We start from the raw sequence: 19069 nt of genomic DNA, 5'->3' as shown, positions 1-19069 counted from the left end.
ATTCCCTGGGCATCTTTTTCACATCAGGCCTCACTGCTCCATCAATCATATCTTCCAGCTTGAGACTTCAGAGCGCTCTTCGCTAGAAGCTTTTTTGCTGGACAGAGCCATAGAGCTGACTTTCTAGCATGATTCTCAAAGTGAGGCTGCTACCTGTCCCTTCTCCGAAAGTTAACAGGTCTCTGTCCTTTCCCAGTGTCTTGTGAAAATAGATCAGGAAGAATGTCTCCCATATCCATGATCCCTGAAATGGTGTGAGTTCTCTGTAACTTTAGCTCATGTCCTTTGCAACTGGATGGCCACCGCTTACACCATAGATGAGGACAAGGTACTCACAACTGTGATATTTGCTGAGAAACAAATTGTCTTTAATGCATTCTAGTTTGATGATATATAGAGCAGACAGCAATGGTGGGATGCCTTTATAACATTTTCATTTAAAAAACTGGTAGCAAACTATTCTGACACTGATTTCAAACTACATGAAATAAACATGTTAAAGGTACAGCTTTCTGGTAATGTTAATTTACTGAGCCTCGTATTACCACCTCATGAGTGGTTCTGACATTTGTGACTACAGTGGCCAATTGTCCACTTCTGCAGCCTGCAGACCCTGTCCCCTCATTTCTGTTCAGCTTTCTTCCCTCACTGGTGAATCCCAGCCCTGCAGCAGAGAAAGGCTGGTTTATATCCAATGATGTTTTCACCAGATCCCTGTTGGATTTGGTTTGCTTAATTCTGTAATAACACCCCAGCTACTATATATATTCAAGGCCAGTTCTGATGAAAAGAAAAGAGTAAAGCTCCAGGGAGCTGTGTGGACTTACTCTGCAAACCTGAAGCAATTGCTGAGCTCTGGTAGCCCACAAAGGCCCCCAGGCTTCACTGTGGTGCCTCTCAACACAGTGCAGTTCCTGGGAAAGAAACGACTCTGAGGCAAGCACAGACGATTTCTGTGTGCTGACACCTTTAGTCTGTTCCCCAGTCCTGTCTTCAGCAGCGTAGATGTCAGCTTTATGCGTAGAAAGTATGGGGGCTTGCGTACAATAGCAGACCCTCTGATCCTCAGAGCCTGCACTGTCAAAGAGACAGTAGGAACATTTTCCTTCGCTGGGGGCTGTGAAAAGTCAATTGCTTCACGAATCTAAGTTGCTGTAGTCCTGTCATCCAGACTATTAGAACCAGAAATGGCAGCAACACCTAACAAGAGCTGAACAAGAAGTTAGCCTCTTGGGCGCACCACAGTAAGTGTCTATCAAACCAACAGTTTAGTTAAACTGGAGTTAACATGTATACCATACACATGTTCCCCATCTATAATTGGTTTCCTTGATTTCCATATGCACACATTTGTGGAATACTCCATTTTGTCTCTCTCAGGTTAAGTCATTTGACCTTGAGAACTTACCAAAGGCTTGAAAGTCAGATGACAGTGTTTGGGGAAGGAATTGAAAACAATTGTGTTTGCTTGCTTTGTGATATACTAGATGTAGAATCGAATTAATGGCAAATATATATTACCTCCACTGCCACGCAGTACAAGAAAGAATACATGTTTATGCCCTCCCTACAGAGATGCCATTGCAATCAAAGTGTCCGATTGTGACATTTATAAAGCATAAAAAATGTTTTATTTTTGCAATTAAGGAGGTAGGACAACCTCTTTCCTCAGAGTTCATTTTGACAATAATATAGCTAAAGGGAGTGGATTAATATAAATCAAAGGAATGGGTTAGTTAGTGTCTACATGTCTCCTGTGGCTCAGCAGAAAGAAATACATAGAAAATCACATGGAAGTGGGCAGCTCTTTATGAGGGGTGTGTTGTGAGCCCATCCAGTGCGTGTTCTTCTTCCACACTGTTACATCTGTATCCATGTTCTCCTACCAACTCTATTTCTGCATCCCTTAAATCGCTATGGCTGCCTCCTGCTTCTTCCAGGTGCTACACCACTGGCTAGAGATAACTCTTCAGGGGCCTTTCCATTTATACAGAGCCTACCCTATGTGTGTGATGCTCCACCATTAACCATTAAATGACTCAATATAGCTCAGCATCCCCTCATTAGAGAAAACATCAGAGAATCTAGTTGCAGAAGAACCATGCCCTATAATGAAGGAGATTTGCAGAACACCTGTAGCCATGACCTCTTCATTGCTTTAGGGACAATGAGCAGCCTATAAGCAAAGGTCTGCTTTGAAGACAATCAGAGTAACAAAAACATAAAAATAATAATAATAAATAAATAAATAAATAAATAAATAAACAGCCACAGCAAACAGTCCCCTATGGGCCTTTTCCATGAAGAAAGAGAAAGTGTGCATGCACCATTTCTGTATAGGGGGCGTGGAGGAGGAGACTGGGTGATGCATAACTGTCCCAGTGGGAAAGGCAAGTGTGAAAAGAAGCAGGGATAAAAAGGCACTAAAGAACTAATGGCACACCACACAGTTGCCTTGTTTGTAGACTCAGCAAGATGTAGCTTCAAGTTGAGATGGCTGGAGAGAGGAGGCAGAAGGGGAATATGTCTTGAGTCTCTTATTTAATGTTTTCTGTCCTCTGGGGCTTTGCCCAGCATCTTTCCTCTAGTGGATACCATGAGTGACAGTAGATAGGAGAAATCAAGGATGATATTGAATTTGACTTAGGTACTTTATTTAGGAGTTTTTCACATTTGCTTATCAGGAAAATTGACCCATGGTTTCCTTTTTGTTGTTTTTGCTTCATTTTGTTGTCTATGTAATACTGGCTCCTGAGAAGGAGGTTGGGAGTTCTCTCCTTTCTATATTATGACATGTCTAGAAGAGCAACTGCATCAGTTCTTCAAAAGGCTGATAAAATTTAGGACTTAATTGATATCGCCGTGGGCTTTTCTCTGAATTGAGATTTTTTATCATTACCTATTGTTTATCTGTTTAATGTTCTTGTGCCTTTTGGCCTTAACAATGATAAGTCATGTGTGTCTAGAAACTTACCAATTTCTTCTGAATTCTGAAGTTCAATGTAATATAATTTCTCAGAATTTTACCTATAAATTTCTGAATTTTAGTGATGCTAATTACAATAGAATGTTGGAATGTCTCCCTTATTTGAGTTTTCGCTCTTTCATTTGGTTAGGCTGTCTAAAGGTTTGTTGATTTTCTTTCTCTTTGCAAAGACCTACTCTTTGTCCCATTGTCTCTGAGCCATTGTTTGAGTCTAAACTTCACTTATTTCTGTTATTCTGCTGGTTTGGGATTAGGTTGGTTGGTTGTTGTTTTTTTTTTTTGTTTGTTTGTTTGTTTGTTCTTCTCAATGCAGTTTATTCAGGAACCTTGAACAATCTTCTGACCCTGGGGAAAGCCAGCCCACAGCTTAAAATAGCCTCTGGGTAGCCAACCCCAGTGTGTCTTGTGGGCAATGCAGATAGGTCCACATACTCGGAAGCAAGCCAGATCCTCAGCCTTAGCCAAATATGGAGTTGTTTGTGACAGAGAGCACTCACTATTGGGAAGGTAGAAGGCAGAAACCAGCTCCATCTTTAAGGCACGGCATTACACAGCTCTCTACAGTTCCCCATTTTTGTTTTAGATGCATCAGGCAAGAGTAGAGGTCTGATCTCTGATATTAGAAATAAATTGGGACTTTGTACTGATGTTCATTTAGGTGTCATCCACCCAAAGAGCATCAGACCCGACCGATACCTTTTTCTCAGAGGCGGGACCTGGGGCATCAACCCACATGCAATCAGACATGCTCTTCTCTGGGTCTACAGCGGCTGACCCTGAGTGCAGTGCTTAGCCTCGCATCCTGAGCATAACATTTTAGCTCCCATGCTTGGGGAGACTGTCCTGCTTCAATGGCTGTAAAGGCCTGAATGGTCATGGCTGCATTACGCTGTTGTGAGACTCTAATCTTGCATATATACCACAGGCAAACCAAGGAGACCAACACCAGAAGGCCTGCTAACACTCCAATGCCCGCCCATTCCTTCAGACGATTCATGGCTGCAGCAATCTATGATGATAATCCTGTGGCTAGTCCTGCGTCCACTCTGGTAGAATTTACCGTGACAATGGCCACTCTCAGCTGCTCCATCGTAGTATCGAATTCTCCAGTCCAGTTACCTAAAATATAGCTAGACAATTGTTTAGACAGATTTGCAGCACAGGAAAAATTCTCATATTGTATGCTAGTGACACAAAGTCCAGCATACTTCCATTGACAGCCAAGTTGAATGATTTGCCATAGGGTATCAATTTGCTCCTGCACGAGGTCAATCCTCTGACTGAACACCATCAAGCCTCCTTTTAGTTGACCATTAATTCCTTTTTGTACATCTAAGGCATGAGCTACATTGGCTAAAAGATTATCCAGGGTCTGAGCAGTCTGCACAGTATGACTCTTGGCTAATGCCGAGGTGGTAGCTCCAACAGCCGCCAATGAGATGGCAGTAACAATGGTGGCTGTAATTCCAAGATCCCTTTTCTGTCTAAAGAGAGTCATAGCATGAGGGGCATCAATGGTCACAGGCACCCAGCGAGGCATGCGAGTAACCAGGGCATACCTAAATTCACTAGCATTCCAGCATTGGGCAAAAAAGCAAGTATCATTACCACAATTACTTGGCTCTATCTGAGTAACAATGAATAAAAATGGGGGATATAAACAAACAGGTGTGGGCTTATAGGAAATATTATGAGAAGCCTTAACCCCCTTGTTGGAATATCCTGCATCAGTTCTAGAACTAGCAGTGGTAGTGTCCAAGGTCTGAGTAGGTTCAGGAGACCATTGCCCCCAGGGGCGAGACGTGCTCCATGTAAATTGACTAACTCCATGTTTTCCTCCACTTTTGAAAGTCATTTAAGGTTCTTAAATTATTTTTCCCTTTTTTTTATTAATTTTTCATTAATTACACTTTATTCATTCTGCATCCCCCCATAAGCCCCTCCCTCCTGCCCTCCCAATCCCACCCTCCCTCCTCCCTCTGCTTGCATGCCACTCCCCAAGTCCACTGATAGGGGAGGTTCTCCTCTCCTTTCTGATCTTAGTCCATCAGTTCACATCAAAAGTGGCTACATTGTCCTCTACTATGGCCTGGTAAGGCTGCTCCCCCCCAGGGGGAGGTGATCAAAGAGCAGGCCAATCAGATTATGTCAGAGGCAGTCCCTCTTCCCATTACTATGTAACCCAATTGGACTCTGAACTGCCCTGGGCTACATCTGTGCAGGGGTTCTGGATTATCTCCATGAATAGTCCTTGGTTGGAGGTTGGTTGTTGTTAAAAGAAAAATTTACTATAATCAAGTTGGCTTCACTAAAGCCATGCAAATATGGCACATCATATGTAAATCAATGTGTAAGAGATAAGTACAGAAATTGCTGAGTGTAAAAGATCAGCTCAATAGATGCAGAATTAACCTTTGATAAAGTTCAATATCTGTTTATAATGAAAAATCTTTACAAATTGGGGATTGAATGACTAAACATTGAAACAGTAAAGGTTCCACATGAGAAATCCATAGCCTACATCATGCAGACTGCAGGAACTCTATACATTCCTTCAGTAATCAGTAATATGAGGATATCCACTTTCTCCACTCTTATGAAACATAGTAATTGGCTATATACAAGTAGCATATGAAATTTAAGTATAACAATAAGGCACAATAAGGAAAAGGGATAGAAATAGAAAAGAAATAAGTGGAATTTTCTTGTTTGATGATGACATGACACTATGACTAGAAGACCAAAAACAATGCCCAGAAAGTAACTGGAACTGATAAATCAATTTGTCAAATAACAGGATTCAAATCCTCACACGGAATCAGTTGCTTCCCTGTAGATGAGTACTGAGCACACTATGGAGAAAAGTTAAGAAAACCATCTCATTCTCAATAATCCTTATGGTGGCTTGAATAAGGATGACCCCCATAGGCTCATATTTTTAACACTTGATTCTCAGTTAGTGGGATTGTTTGAGAAGGATTAATAAAAGTGGACTTATAGGAGTGGTATGGCCTTGGTAGAGAGGGTGTGTTATCTGGTGTAGGCTTTGAGATTTAAAAAGGCCATGCAAGGCCCAGTCCCTCTGTCTCTGTCTCTGTCTCTCTGTTTCTCTCTCTCTCTCACTGCCTGAAACTTGCTGAATATTTATGAGCTCTCAGCTACTGCTCCAAGCACCAGCCCTGTTTGACTGCCACAACATTCCCTGCCATGATGATCATGGATTAGACTTTGAAATGGCAAGCAAGCCCTCAATGAAATGCTTTCTCTTATTAATTGCCTTGATCTTGTGGTCCTATCACAGAACTAGAATAGTAATAAGACTAAATTAAATTTAAATTTAATTTAAATTTAAAGAGTTATCTTAGCCATTCATGGGTATAAGGTGAAATCTCAGGGTTGTTTTAATTTGCATTTCCCTAATGACAAAGGACATTTAGCATTTCTGTGTTTCTCTGCCATTTGGTATTCTTCTTTTGAGAATTCTCTGTTTAGCTCTGTACCCCATTTTTTTAAATTGGATTACTTTATTTGTTCCTGTTTAATTTCTTGAGTTCTTTATATATTCTGAATATTAGCCCTCTGTCAGATATAGGGTTGGTGAAGATCCTTTCCCAATCTGTAGGCATTCGTTTTGTTCTGACGACAGTGTCCTTTGCTTTTCAGTTTTCTGAGGTCCCATTTATTGATTGTTGATCTTAGAGCCTGTGCTGTTGGTGTTCTGTTCAGGAAGTTGTTTCCTTGAAAATGAGTTCAAGGCTCTTCCCCAGTTTTTCTCCTAGCAGGTTTAGTGTGTCTGGTTTTATGTAGAGGTCTTTGATCCACTTGGACTTTAATTTTGTGCAGGATGATAAGTATGGATCTATTTGCTTTTTTCTACATGAAAATATCCAATTAGACCAGCACCATTTATTGAAGATGCTATCTTTTTTTCATTGGATAGTTTTGGCACCTTTGTCAAAAATCAGGATTCCATAAGTGTGTGGGTTTATTTCTGGGTCTTCTATTCGATTCCATTGATCTACCAGCCTGTTTCAATGCCAGTACCATGCAGTTTTTATTACTGTTGCTCTGTAGTACACCTTGAGATCAGGGATGGACATCTAGGGCAGGAAAGATGGCTCAGAGATTAAGAGCACTGGATGCTTTTCCAGAAGCTTCAAGTTTAACTCCCAGTGTCTACATGGCACCTCACAACTATCTGATCTGATGATCTCTCAGCTTTTCTTGAGTACTGCACACACATTGTGTACAGAAATACATATAGGCAAAACACCCATACACACAAAAAATAATAATAATAAAAATAAATAAGTCTTAAGAAAAGGATAAATCTAATGATGAGGGTAAAAGATCTATAAATGAGATTTTTTACTCTCCAAAGAACAAAACTGAATAAGGGATTAGACAGTAGGAAGAATCCCATTATAAGGCACAAAAGAATTAATGTCAAAATGACCAAATTCAATATATGGATTGAATACAATTCCCAGAATAATTTCAATTATGTTCTTCACATAACTAGTGCAACCTACCTAACAACATGCAGATGCATAAGACCCTGGATAACTAAAGAAACTCTGAGCAGAAGAGCAATATTGGAGACATCATGACTATCAATTTTAGCATGTCTAAAAGATCGATGGTGACAAAACATCATGGATTCTGCACAAAAACACACAGATGCAACAGGAGGCTCAGAAGTAAACCCACATGTGGATAGTGATCTGATTCATGACAACAGAGCCCCAAACACTAGAGGATAAGTGGTCTCCGCATTATGTGGTACAGGGAAAATGGCTCCATCTATGTCACACATAGAAAGCTATAAAAAAGACCTCTCCCAGCCACTACATGCAGAAATAAATTATACAGATCCAGAGCCCACTTAAACCTGGACTCCAGAAACTCTGGAGAAAAGCCTGGTCACCATAGGTGATGACTTTCTAACAGGCTCCTGGTTCAGTAAACAACAGAAAGAATTGACCCCACATTTTTTAAGTTGAAAAATAAAACATAAGTCTTCTATCTATCAAAGAAAAACATAAATAAATGGCTTAAAATGGGATAAAATTTGTGCCAAATACTCACCTGGCAGAGTGTCCAGAACTCAGAGAACATTAAAACCAAACAACGAACAATCTGATTAATAAATGGGTCTGAATGAATACTTTTTTCTTTTAAAAAATATTTATTTATTACAGTTTATTCACTTTGTATCCCAGCTGTAGCCCCCTCCTTCATCCCCTCCCAATTCCACCCTCACTCCCTCTTCTTCGCCTATGTCCCTCCCCCAATCCAGTGATAGGGGAGGTCCTCCTCCCCTTCCATCTGACCCTAGTCTATCAGGTCTCCTCAGGATTGGCTGCCTTGTCTTCCTCTGTGACCTGGTAAGGCTGCTCCCCACTTAGCAGGAAGTGATCAAAGAGCCAGCCTGAAGGAACATTTTTTTTAATTTTTTTATTTTTTATTAATTACAGTTTATTCATTTTGTATCCCCCCATAAGCCCCTCCCTCCTCCCCTCCCAACCCCACGATCTCTCCCCCTTCTTCTCGCTTGCTCCTCCCAAATCCACTGATAGGGGAGGTCCTCCTCTCCTTCCTTCTGATCTTAGTCTATCAGATCCCATCAGGAATGGCTGCATTGTCATCTTCTGTGGCCTGGTAGGCTGCTCTCCCCTCAGGGGGAGATGATCAAAGAACAGGCCTATCAGATTATGTCAGAGGCAGTCCCTCTTCTCATTACTATGGAACCCACTTGGATACTACACTGTCATGACTACATCTGTGCAGGGGTTCTAGGTTATCTCCATGCATGTTCCTTAATTGGAATACAAGTCCAACCAAATGAACACTTTTAAAATGAAAGGCAAAACAGCCAGTAATTGCATGCAGAGACTTTCAAATCTTCAACTCATAACTTTTATTGAAATTCCTTCTTACCCCAAAATGTCAGTCAGCAAGACAACCCAAAGCAGCAAATACAGGTGAGGATAGAAGAGGAAATCTTAAGAGCTTGATGGGGGCTCTAGCAGGGGAGTGCACCTACTAAATGCCTTGACTGAAGAATAGACCTTCTTTATTGCTTATACAAAATCCTCTTTGACAGAGGACACAGATTTGTGATGGATGGGTATGGTCCAGTGTGGAAGGAAAGGGGCATGGCTCAAGGCAGCAAGATGAGACCCATTAATCTGAGCCATCTATAGGTTGCTGTTCTCCAAGTGCTAGGCCTAATTGACATCACCTCATGATGGAATTCCCATGCAGTAAGGGAAACTTTACATTGTGGAAATGTGAGATGCTCAGGGCCACTGATTGTGGAAAAAAGTATGAAGGATCTTTAAATAACTACGGTAGTCCTCCTACATGATCCTGCTGTATACATCCTGGGTATGGGATATGCCCAAAGGAATTAGCATTTGAAAATGCTGGAGAGATGGCAGCACACCCATGCTCATATTGGCAATGTTCACAACAGCTAAGGTGTCCATCAGCCAAACATGGATAAAGTGTGGTATATATACAAAACAGAAGATTATTCAGCCATAAATAAAGACAAAATACTATCATTTCATTTTTTTTTAAATGGGTGAAACTAGAGACCATTTAAAGCAAATTAAGAGAGGCAAAAAAGACGTGTTTCTTCCATGTGAAATCTAGAGGAAAATCTATAACAATGTCCCTAAATTACAATTTAGGAATAATAGGAAAGAGGAAGGGACTACAGGGGAAAAGGCTGAGTAGGAGAGGTAATAGAAGCAAATGTGAACAAAGTATAGGATATTGTGCTACCATCATAATGAAACTCATCATTATACATTATACATTATACATCATTATTATTTATTAATAATGCTTTAAATGATAATTTGTGGGTGGGTACAGAACCCCTACACATAGGAACTGTTGTCCTTATGTGCCTCGAGTGGTCCTGGTATATAGTGGCTGTCCTTACACTTCCTGGACAAGGGAGATGGGCCCTTGTGTAAGAACATACTCTCTTGCAATGATGTGAATCTGATTGTGAATCCCCTACACCTACATAGGAAGTAGGGCTTAGTTGTACATGGTTATAACTCCAGCATCAGGATGTGAAGGAAAGTGGACACCAAGATCCCACTAATCAGTCAGCCTGGGTAAATCAGAATGCTTTTCAGTGAGACCCTTTGAAACAACTGAGAACAGAAAAGAAAGTACCTGATGTCCTGTTGTGTATACACACACCTGTCTCATGTCTGTGTTTCACATGTATGTACACACATACATGCACACATAACAAATGCTCTCATTTAATCATTTTGTCATTCTACTTAGTAGTAATGGGTTATGTGTTCTTCCTCATGAGCCAGTGAGATTGACAGTTTTATGAGCTATTATTCCATGGGATAGTATGCATGTTTGGCAGGGACAGTGCAATGACTGCTTGACTTGGTAAGCTTTGTGGGGGCAATAATGACATACTTAAGGTTTTCCTTAGCTGAGGGAACCAAAATTAAGACTAATTTACCCAAAGAACAGAACCCTGTCAAAGGAGACTCTTTGCCAAAGTCCTGACTTTTCTCTGAAGGTGAGCCAAAGGGTGTATTTGGCTTCACAGATAAAGAATGGCTCTACAATAAATAGCATTATACAGTTTTTCAAACTCAGCCTTTGTCTGAGGACCGTCCAGATGTGGAGGACAGCACCTGATGCTGTCTCCAGGGACTTAGTCACAACTTACCATAGGATTCCTTCAAATCCAAGTTGCACAAACATGGGAACAAGCAGTTCCTACACTTGCTACAGACCTGTGCATATCTGAATTTGTAAAAACTATTTAAAGGTCCTAATCGAAAGAGTGCATGAAGACAGTCCTGTACTTTACACTTTTTGCTTGAGAGACACGAAATAGCATGAGAAGATTTAAACTCAGGCTCTGTTGCACAGAGATACAGAGAAGCAGTTTTGTCTTTGGTAGCCTGCAGCTCTCCATTCTGATATCTCTTGTACAAGCCCTCTTGGACCAGTATGGTAAGGCTGACAGGATGGTTTGTAGGTGTAGGTTACACAAAAAGACAATTAAGATAAAAATAACAGGAGAAACAATTTATGCAACAAAGTTGCCAAGGCAGGATAAATATAAATTTTATTCCAAGGCTTAATGACATAAGTGACTACCTCTCTCTAGACAAAGACAGATTAACTTAGTAGACTTCAGTTATAAGCAAGTACATCCACTGGAGAAATAGAGACTTTTTTTTAACCTAACATTGAACTCACCCTTTCTAGAATGTGCTTCATCATTTCTCATGAGGCCCCACTGAGTCAATGGCCATAGGCCAGCTTTACCGGAAAAGCTGAGAAAGAAACACTGGAAGTCCGAGAGCTGGGGTCACTTGCTGTGTATCACATGCAGACTAGCAAAAATCTGACAGTCAGGACTCAGGAGATGAGTGGCTTCATGGTCTACATAGGTTGTACCTAAATCCCTTTATATGCCTTAGTGAAGCTCATAGGGTATGACCTTCGACATCTTAAAGTTGCGTCTCAAACCTACCTAAACCAGGAAACAGAGATGGCGTGGGTCAATATGAGATTGAACTGTGTGCCCTTATATAGATTTTTTTGTTAATATCCTATAAATTGTGCTGTCCAGAGCCCTTAATAATTAACAAGATTAATCTCCTGAATCTCATGCTATAGAACACACTTTGCCTTCATCACTTATTTTGTAGAAATGTTGAGAGAAGGAGTGACAGATCCCAGGTTGATATGCTCATATACGCCAGCACGCTCAGAACGCCACTTCGGCACCTGAAGGCGTCTCAATTAAGCAGAATTACCATCCAAATTAAGCACCAGTCGTTGCCATTAAGTATAATTAGACTTAATTTGATTCCTTGGGAGACATTCCAAATAAGTGGGTTTCCCAATAACGTGTGTGGGGATGAAGGTATATTATGAATTGAGCATTAAAAAGAAAGAGGGAGAGTTCCCAGGCAGTGGCTCTCTGGGGAGCTGACAGAGAACTGTGCAGGAAGAGTCTGTCAGCCACACTAGGGCTGCCTGACCTGGTCAGTTACCTTTAAAAACGGAGATGCATCACTTAGCCATCAGGGAAATGCAAATCAAAACAACCCTGAGATTTCACCTTACACCCATCAGAATGGCTAAGATCAAAAACTCAAGTGACAATATATGCTGGAGAGGATATGGAGAAAGGGGAACCATCCTCCATTGCTGGTGGGAATGTAAACTTGTGGAACTGCTTTGCAAATCAATCTGGTACTTTCTCAGAAAATTAGGAATGGTGCTTCCTCAATATCCAGCTATACCACTCCTGGGCATATATCTGAAAGATGCTCAACCATACAACAAGGACATTTGCGCAACTATGTTCATAGCAGCTTTATTCAAAATAGCTACTAGAATCTGGAATCAACCCAGATGTCTCTCAATGGAGGAATGGATACAGAAATTGTGGTACATTTACACAATGGAATACTACTCAGCAATAAAAAACAAGGAAATCATGAAATTTGCAGGCAAATGGATGGAACTAGAAAATATCATACTGAGTGAAGTGACCCAGAAGCAAAAACACATGGTATATACTCACTCATAAGTGGATATTAGCCATATAATACCGGATAAACATACAAAAATATATAGCCATAAAGAAGCTAAAAAACAAGGAGGACCCTAGTGAAGAGGCTTAATGTTCATTCAGAATGGCAAACAGGATATACTTCGGAAGAGGGAGAAGACAGGGATCAGGACAGGAGCCTACCACAAAGGTCCTCTGAAAGAGTCTACCCAGCAGGGCATCGAAGCAGATGCTGAGACTCATAGCCAAACTTTGGGCAGAGTGCAGGAAATCTTATGGAAGACAGGGAAGATAGAAAGACCTGGAGGGGACAGGAGCTCCTCAAGGAGACTAACAGAGCCAAAAAATATCTGGGCCCCTAGAGGGAAGCAGAGATGGAAGCACCAACCAAGGGCCATGCACTGAGAGGACTTAGATCCTCTGCTCAGATATAGCCCATAGGCAGCTCAGTCTCCATGTGGGTTACCAAGTAAGAGGAGCGGAGACTGTCTCTGACATGGACTCTGTGGCAGACTCTTTGATCATCTCCCTCTCGGGGGAGGGCAGCCTTACTAGGCCACAGAGGAAGAGGATGCAGCCAGTCCTGATGAGATCTGATAGGCTAGGGTCAGTTAGTAGAAGAGGAGGTCCTCTATTATCAATGGACTACAGGAAGGGCATAGGGGGAGAAGAGGGAAAGAGGGTGGGACTGGGAGAAGATGGGAAGGGGGCTATAGCCAAGATACAAAGTGAATTAATTATAATAAATAATGAATTAAAAAAGAGAAAAAATAAAACTGAGATGCAGCAGACAACTAAATTCCCAGTGCCTGCCAGATATCCCAATTTTGAGATTCTAGCTTAGTCTCTGCGATCTCTATCATGCATTTTCTTCCCTGGTCTTTGCCCAGTTTGCTGTTGTGGAACCAAGGACCCTGTGTTTGTTTATACAAAGTGTTTACATAAAGTCACTGGTATAAGAGAATGAGTGGAGGGAGCCTAAAGCCTCCCTGAGGAACGAACAGCACATACAATGCATTGTAATGTCAACTTCAAAGGAATGCTGGGAAACAACCATTAATAAATGAAACTATTAGGAGTGCTTATTACATACCATGCTCTGTGCAGAAAAGTATAAAACATAAAAATCTCTCAAGAAAATTTAATTAAGCACAGAAGGAGACTTATAACAACTCAATTACTACGGCTCCTGCTGGGGTGCCATCACTGAAAGTCAATAAAACTAATGAGGTGGCAAACATGAAAACGTATTTCATGTAGGCACAGCCAGCAAGTCCTGCAAGGTGCAGGTGAAACTCCTGAGAAATTAACACTCATGCCTTAGCTGTACATTGTAACAATTAAACGGAAATGGCCTAAAAGTGCATGGCTGGAATCTCCCTGAGAAGGCTGACTGTCTCAGAAGCCCAGAGTCTGGTGGACTCCTTTTATTCACACATGTATTTATGTGTGTGTATAACAGATTTGCACGTGCTTATAGCGACACACAGTTACCAGTCAGAATATGAGTACACACAAGTTCAAAATGTCCATCACAGACCCTAAAAGCACGAACACAGGTGTTTGTATAGAGTTGACTTTATGCATACATACACACACATTTATATACGGTTGGATCTCTTTTCACACATACACACATTTTTATTTTAAAATTTCAATTTGTTGAAAATTTTATACATTTAGACTATAGTTCCATCTTTTCCACTGCCCCTCCACTCTCCAATTTTTCCTATGCCCTTGCTCCAACCAACTCTTTTCAAATTCAGGACCCCATTTTCTTTAATTATTTTTGTTTCGCTCTCTCTTTTTCTCTCTCTCCTCTCTATCTTTCCTTCTCTCAGAAGCCAATGATGGCCTGTAGTTCTTTGTTTAAGGGTAGAGCCTGGTGAAATTTTCCTTATCTACAATGGCATGTCAACTGGTGTATTGACATTATGCAGGTCTTGTAGGAAACCACATCGTTGACATTTCGTGGTATACCTTCCCTGTTGTGTCTAGATACACTATCTCCCAGCAGGCATCCTGATCCTGTAGCACACACAATCTTCTTGCCTCCTCTTCTGTGATTTTCCCGAAGCCTTAGATGTAGTGGGTATATGGTAAATGTATAAATGTGAGGCTGGGCTCCCCACAGTCCTATATTCTGTCAATTTTGCCCAGTTATGTCTTTCTGTGATAGTCTCTACCTATTGAAAAAAAATCATGACAGGTGAGGGCCGCAATTATCAGTGGGATAAGTGTTTACACTACAGTTAGGCATTAATGCTGGCTTAAGAAAATGACAGTAGTATATTCTGCTCTAAGGTCTATGACATTTCAGCAATGGATTGTTGGCCACCATTGTAGAACCAGGTTGATTTCCTGCCTGTTTGGCAGATCTTACGTTAATCTAGTTAGTCCGCTGTTATTTCCCACACGATTCAGCTGCTGTGATTGCACCATTGAGGATAACCCTGCACGTTGGTCATTGTGGTTCACAGGCTTTCCATCTGGGTAGGATATTAGCGTTGCCTTTCTTCCTAGGCAAATTGCACAGCACCTCTAGATACTTTAAGAGCTAGTCCTGAGGGAGAAGACTTCAAAGTCAGTTCCAGACTGATTCCTCCAAGTGCTATGTCCAAAGTATATGGTTCTGCAGTCTTCAAGTTCTGGGACAATAGAGCTAATGGAAGTTTCCCACTTGCCTCCATCCTTACAGAGCTGGTTGTCTCAATGCAGTAATCTGTATTGAAATTTAAGTTGCTTTTATTGCTTTCTGAACAAGTACACTAAAGTGATTGATTTATAATAGTTATATTGTATTACTACATGTAATATAGACCTTACTAAAATGTGCATTGCATTAACTGATACAGGTTGATCTATAGGAGATAGATCTTAAATGCATAGGAGCCATATGAGGGTTATATGTGCATATTCCCATAATTTTTAAGACTCTTTATATGGGGTGTGGGGGGGGGTGCTATGTGTGTGCAGGTGCTAGCAGAGGTCAGAAGAATGTGCCAGATTCCCTGGAGCTGGAGCATTAGGCAGTTGTGAGCTGCCTTGTAGGTGCTGGGAATGGAGCAAAGGCCTCTGCAGGAACAGCAGTTGCTTTTTACTGCTGGACCATTTCACCAGTCCTGTAGTTCATCCATTTCTATAAAAGACCTGAGCATCTGTGTACTGGGAGTATTGACCTATCTCCTGGAGAAGCTGAAAAATAAATGATCGCATATTTAGAACATGTTTGTGGGGATATAATGTCGGCAATTGATTGCAATTTATGCTTCTCTAAGTCTTTACGTTAGTAGTAAATATTTTATATCCTCCCCAGCTTCATTGGGATATAATTGACAAATGAAAATGGTCTGACTGTGGCATATCTGTGAAGTGGAAAGCTACTCAGCCATGCACAGGAAAGCCCATTCTTTGTGACAATATGGATGGATCTGGAGGACACTTCACTAAGCAAAATGAAATATTTGAACTTCTTTTTAATATTTGTTTATCGAGATAAGATCTTGTGTGATCCAGAATGGCCTCCAACACCATGTGCCGAGTCTGGTTTTGAACTTCTGACCTTGTACTAAAGTGATTCTGGCGTAAAGGATGACAATAAGATGCTGAAAAAGAGCAAAAAGCCAAATTTCTCAGGTAAATCAGGAGCCATATCAATCCATCCAGGAGCAAATATTTGTGAACAGAGGAAGCTGTGCTGTGTGCTCTAGTTGAGATACTTAGAGAATGATAACTGGACATTCTGTGCTTCTCAACTGAAGGCAGGTATGGCAAGATGCTTCAATGCAAAGGAAAAGAATCACCACAAGAAGCTCTGTGACAGCTCCTGGAGGAAAAAGGAGCCATTGTCACCTCCTGCAGATAATTTGGTTCAGGGCTGGGCACCTGCAATTCCAGTGCATGAGGGCTGAACAATTTTGAAGCATCCCTGGAATATATAGCATGATCCTGTCCCCCTAAAGTAAAACAAAGGTTTGTTTGGTTGGTTTGGTTTGGTTATCTTTGATTTTGTTTTTTGGCTTAGAACATATTTTATTTCTTTAGAATTAAGCAAGAAGGAAAATCCCTCCAATTTTGTATGGTTAAAAGCTTGCTTTCTGGTTCATAGGTGACATTCTTACTGTGCCCTCATGTTGCAGAGGAGGTTGAAATGGTCTCTAGGGTCCCTTTTATGGAGATACTCATTCCATTCATGATGGTGTAATACTACAACTTAATAAGCTCTCAAAGTCCCTATCTCCTAGTGCCATCAAATGATGCAATGAGATTTCAACATATGAAGTTGAGGGGAAGTTGATTATAAAAATGTAGTTTATAACACTTAGCATTTTTGCACATAATCATATAAAGGTCAAATTCCTACAGTTTGTTTGCTCCTTATTATGACCCAACAGATAGTTCTTCTTAGGAGCCCTTGATCAAGCAAAACATGTTACTACATGGCCTTCTAAATCACACCAGTGTCTAAAACCGACTTTGATTTTCATCCTCAGGAAGGATGTTTAGAAGTACTGAGGGCCAATAAATTCCACTGCATACATGACTGCCACTAGGATCAAGGGCACACTGTAAAGTCTGGTATCCCATGAGAGTAGGAAAAAACAGTGCACCATAATTAATAGTGGGTGGTGTTTTTCTAAGGCATGAGCACGTCCGTCTCCGAGTGACCAATCCTACACATCTGGATATCATTTAAGTAAAAACAAATTGACCAGAATATTCCCCTACTATACTCGCAGATAAGCAAATCATTATTTCCACAAGAAGATGGATTACGTGTCACATCCAAAGTGCACTTGACACTAGGAGTCTCAGTTGTGTTTGATATTCTATACAGTGTTGGTCTCTTCATAGCATACAGCTATGCAGGTAGCTTCTCTCTACTCTTTGCAGAACCTGGTGTCCTACAGTTCCCACCAACACATGGATTTACAGGGTTTGGGGGAGGTCAGTGGTGTGCACTCTGCTTAGTGGATATGGATCGTTAAGTGCAGTGAGTCTCTGAGAGATGCTGTCATAGGAGCCCTGACAACATCTGAGACACCTCATGAATGAACCAGCAATTGTTTTTGTGGGTCTTCCCACTGAATGGTGAGGTGGCTGGTGGCTGTCAACTAAGCTTAGAACCCCTTGATTGGAAGGAAGAAGTGTATTTTTATGATGCTAGCACCATTCTGAGCTCAGAGGCTGAGCAATGATGTGGAACTGAAAAGCTGGCTGTGGCAGGAGCCACCCAGTGTATACCCTCAAGTTAGAAAAGTAAAATTATTGTGTGTTTTTTCTTTGACAGAAGACATACAGGGTACCCACTTCCGTGGATCTGTGGTAGCTGTGAAATCACTAGAATATTTGAAGGCTTTCCTATCTGAAGTAGGACTTTTCTCGTACATAGGAAGGAAGAAGTGTTTGTTTCAATTGACAGTTTTTGCTAAAGAATAGAACCAGTCATCTCACATACACCCATGAAATCATGTCTCCTGCCTAATATGGCAAAGGTGATCTTTTTTACACATTTCCTGTTAGTGAATTCAGTTAGAAATTTGATGCTGAAAAGTCCTTGTGTCTTTGTCACTGGGTATCATGAGCACTTTTAGGCAGTATGTGCATGTATAGAGTAACAGATTGAAATCTAGAGTGTTGCTATAGTGCTGGATATGTCTATGTTATTAAGTGCTATATGCCTGGCTGGGATTCTATTGGCGTGCTAGCATTCTCCCATTTAACATCAGAAGAATGCAACACATTCAAATGTTTTCTTTGTGAAAGCTGTCATAATGCCGTGCGTGGCTACTTGGAGAGCCCGGTACAGTGTGATTCGGTGTTGGGCTCTCAGTATTTCCTGGAGAAGCATCTGATGCTACAGTTGTGTCATAATTATAATGACACAGCTGTGGTTTGAATGTCCCCCAAAGGGTCATGTATTGAAGGCCTTACCCCCAAAGCAAAGTTCAGAGGATGGACTTTGGTAATAGGTTGTAGGGACACTGACCTAGTCAATGACTTTTTCCACTGATGGCGTCTTTGTTGAATGGACTTTGTTGAGAAGTTCTGAGAAATGGAAGTTGGGACTTGATTGGAGGAAGTGGGTCTCTGGGATGTTGATTGTCCCTGGCCATTTCTTCTCTGGCTTTTTATCTGCTTCCAGCCTGCTGTGAGGTAAGCAGCTGCCTATGACACACGCTTCTGCACCAGTAGAGTCATGTGATCATGTGCAGAAACCATAAGTCAAAATGAAGTTTTGTCATGTTCTGTCACCTTCTGTCACAGTATGGGCACACAAATGTGCACACCAGCACATATGCACCTGTATGTTTCTTGGCATATATATCTGTATACTTACGTAAATGGAAAGAAAGAGAAAATTTGAAGTATGCTGCTATGAATTTAAACAAAAGGAAAACCCACACATTTCCATTAAAAGTTATCAGACACAAATGGACAAGGTCTCCTCATAGGCTGTTCATCTGTATCTTTACACTATATAACTGATGCCGTAA

General features: G+C 41.1%; 1 protein-coding gene across 2 annotated transcripts in view; it reads left to right on the top strand.

Annotated features, from left to right (window-relative positions):
• Nucleotides 1-19069, top strand: part of Csmd1 (CUB and Sushi multiple domains 1) — a 1585983-nt gene that overhangs the window by 1137015 nt on the left and 429899 nt on the right. The gene's annotated exons all lie outside the window — the stretch shown is intronic.

Source organism: Meriones unguiculatus, chromosome 4 (genome assembly GCF_030254825.1).
Source record: "Meriones unguiculatus strain TT.TT164.6M chromosome 4, Bangor_MerUng_6.1, whole genome shotgun sequence".
Lineage (NCBI taxonomy): Eukaryota > Metazoa > Chordata > Mammalia > Rodentia > Muridae > Meriones > Meriones unguiculatus.
This window is presented reverse-complemented; position numbering and strand designations above follow the sequence as displayed.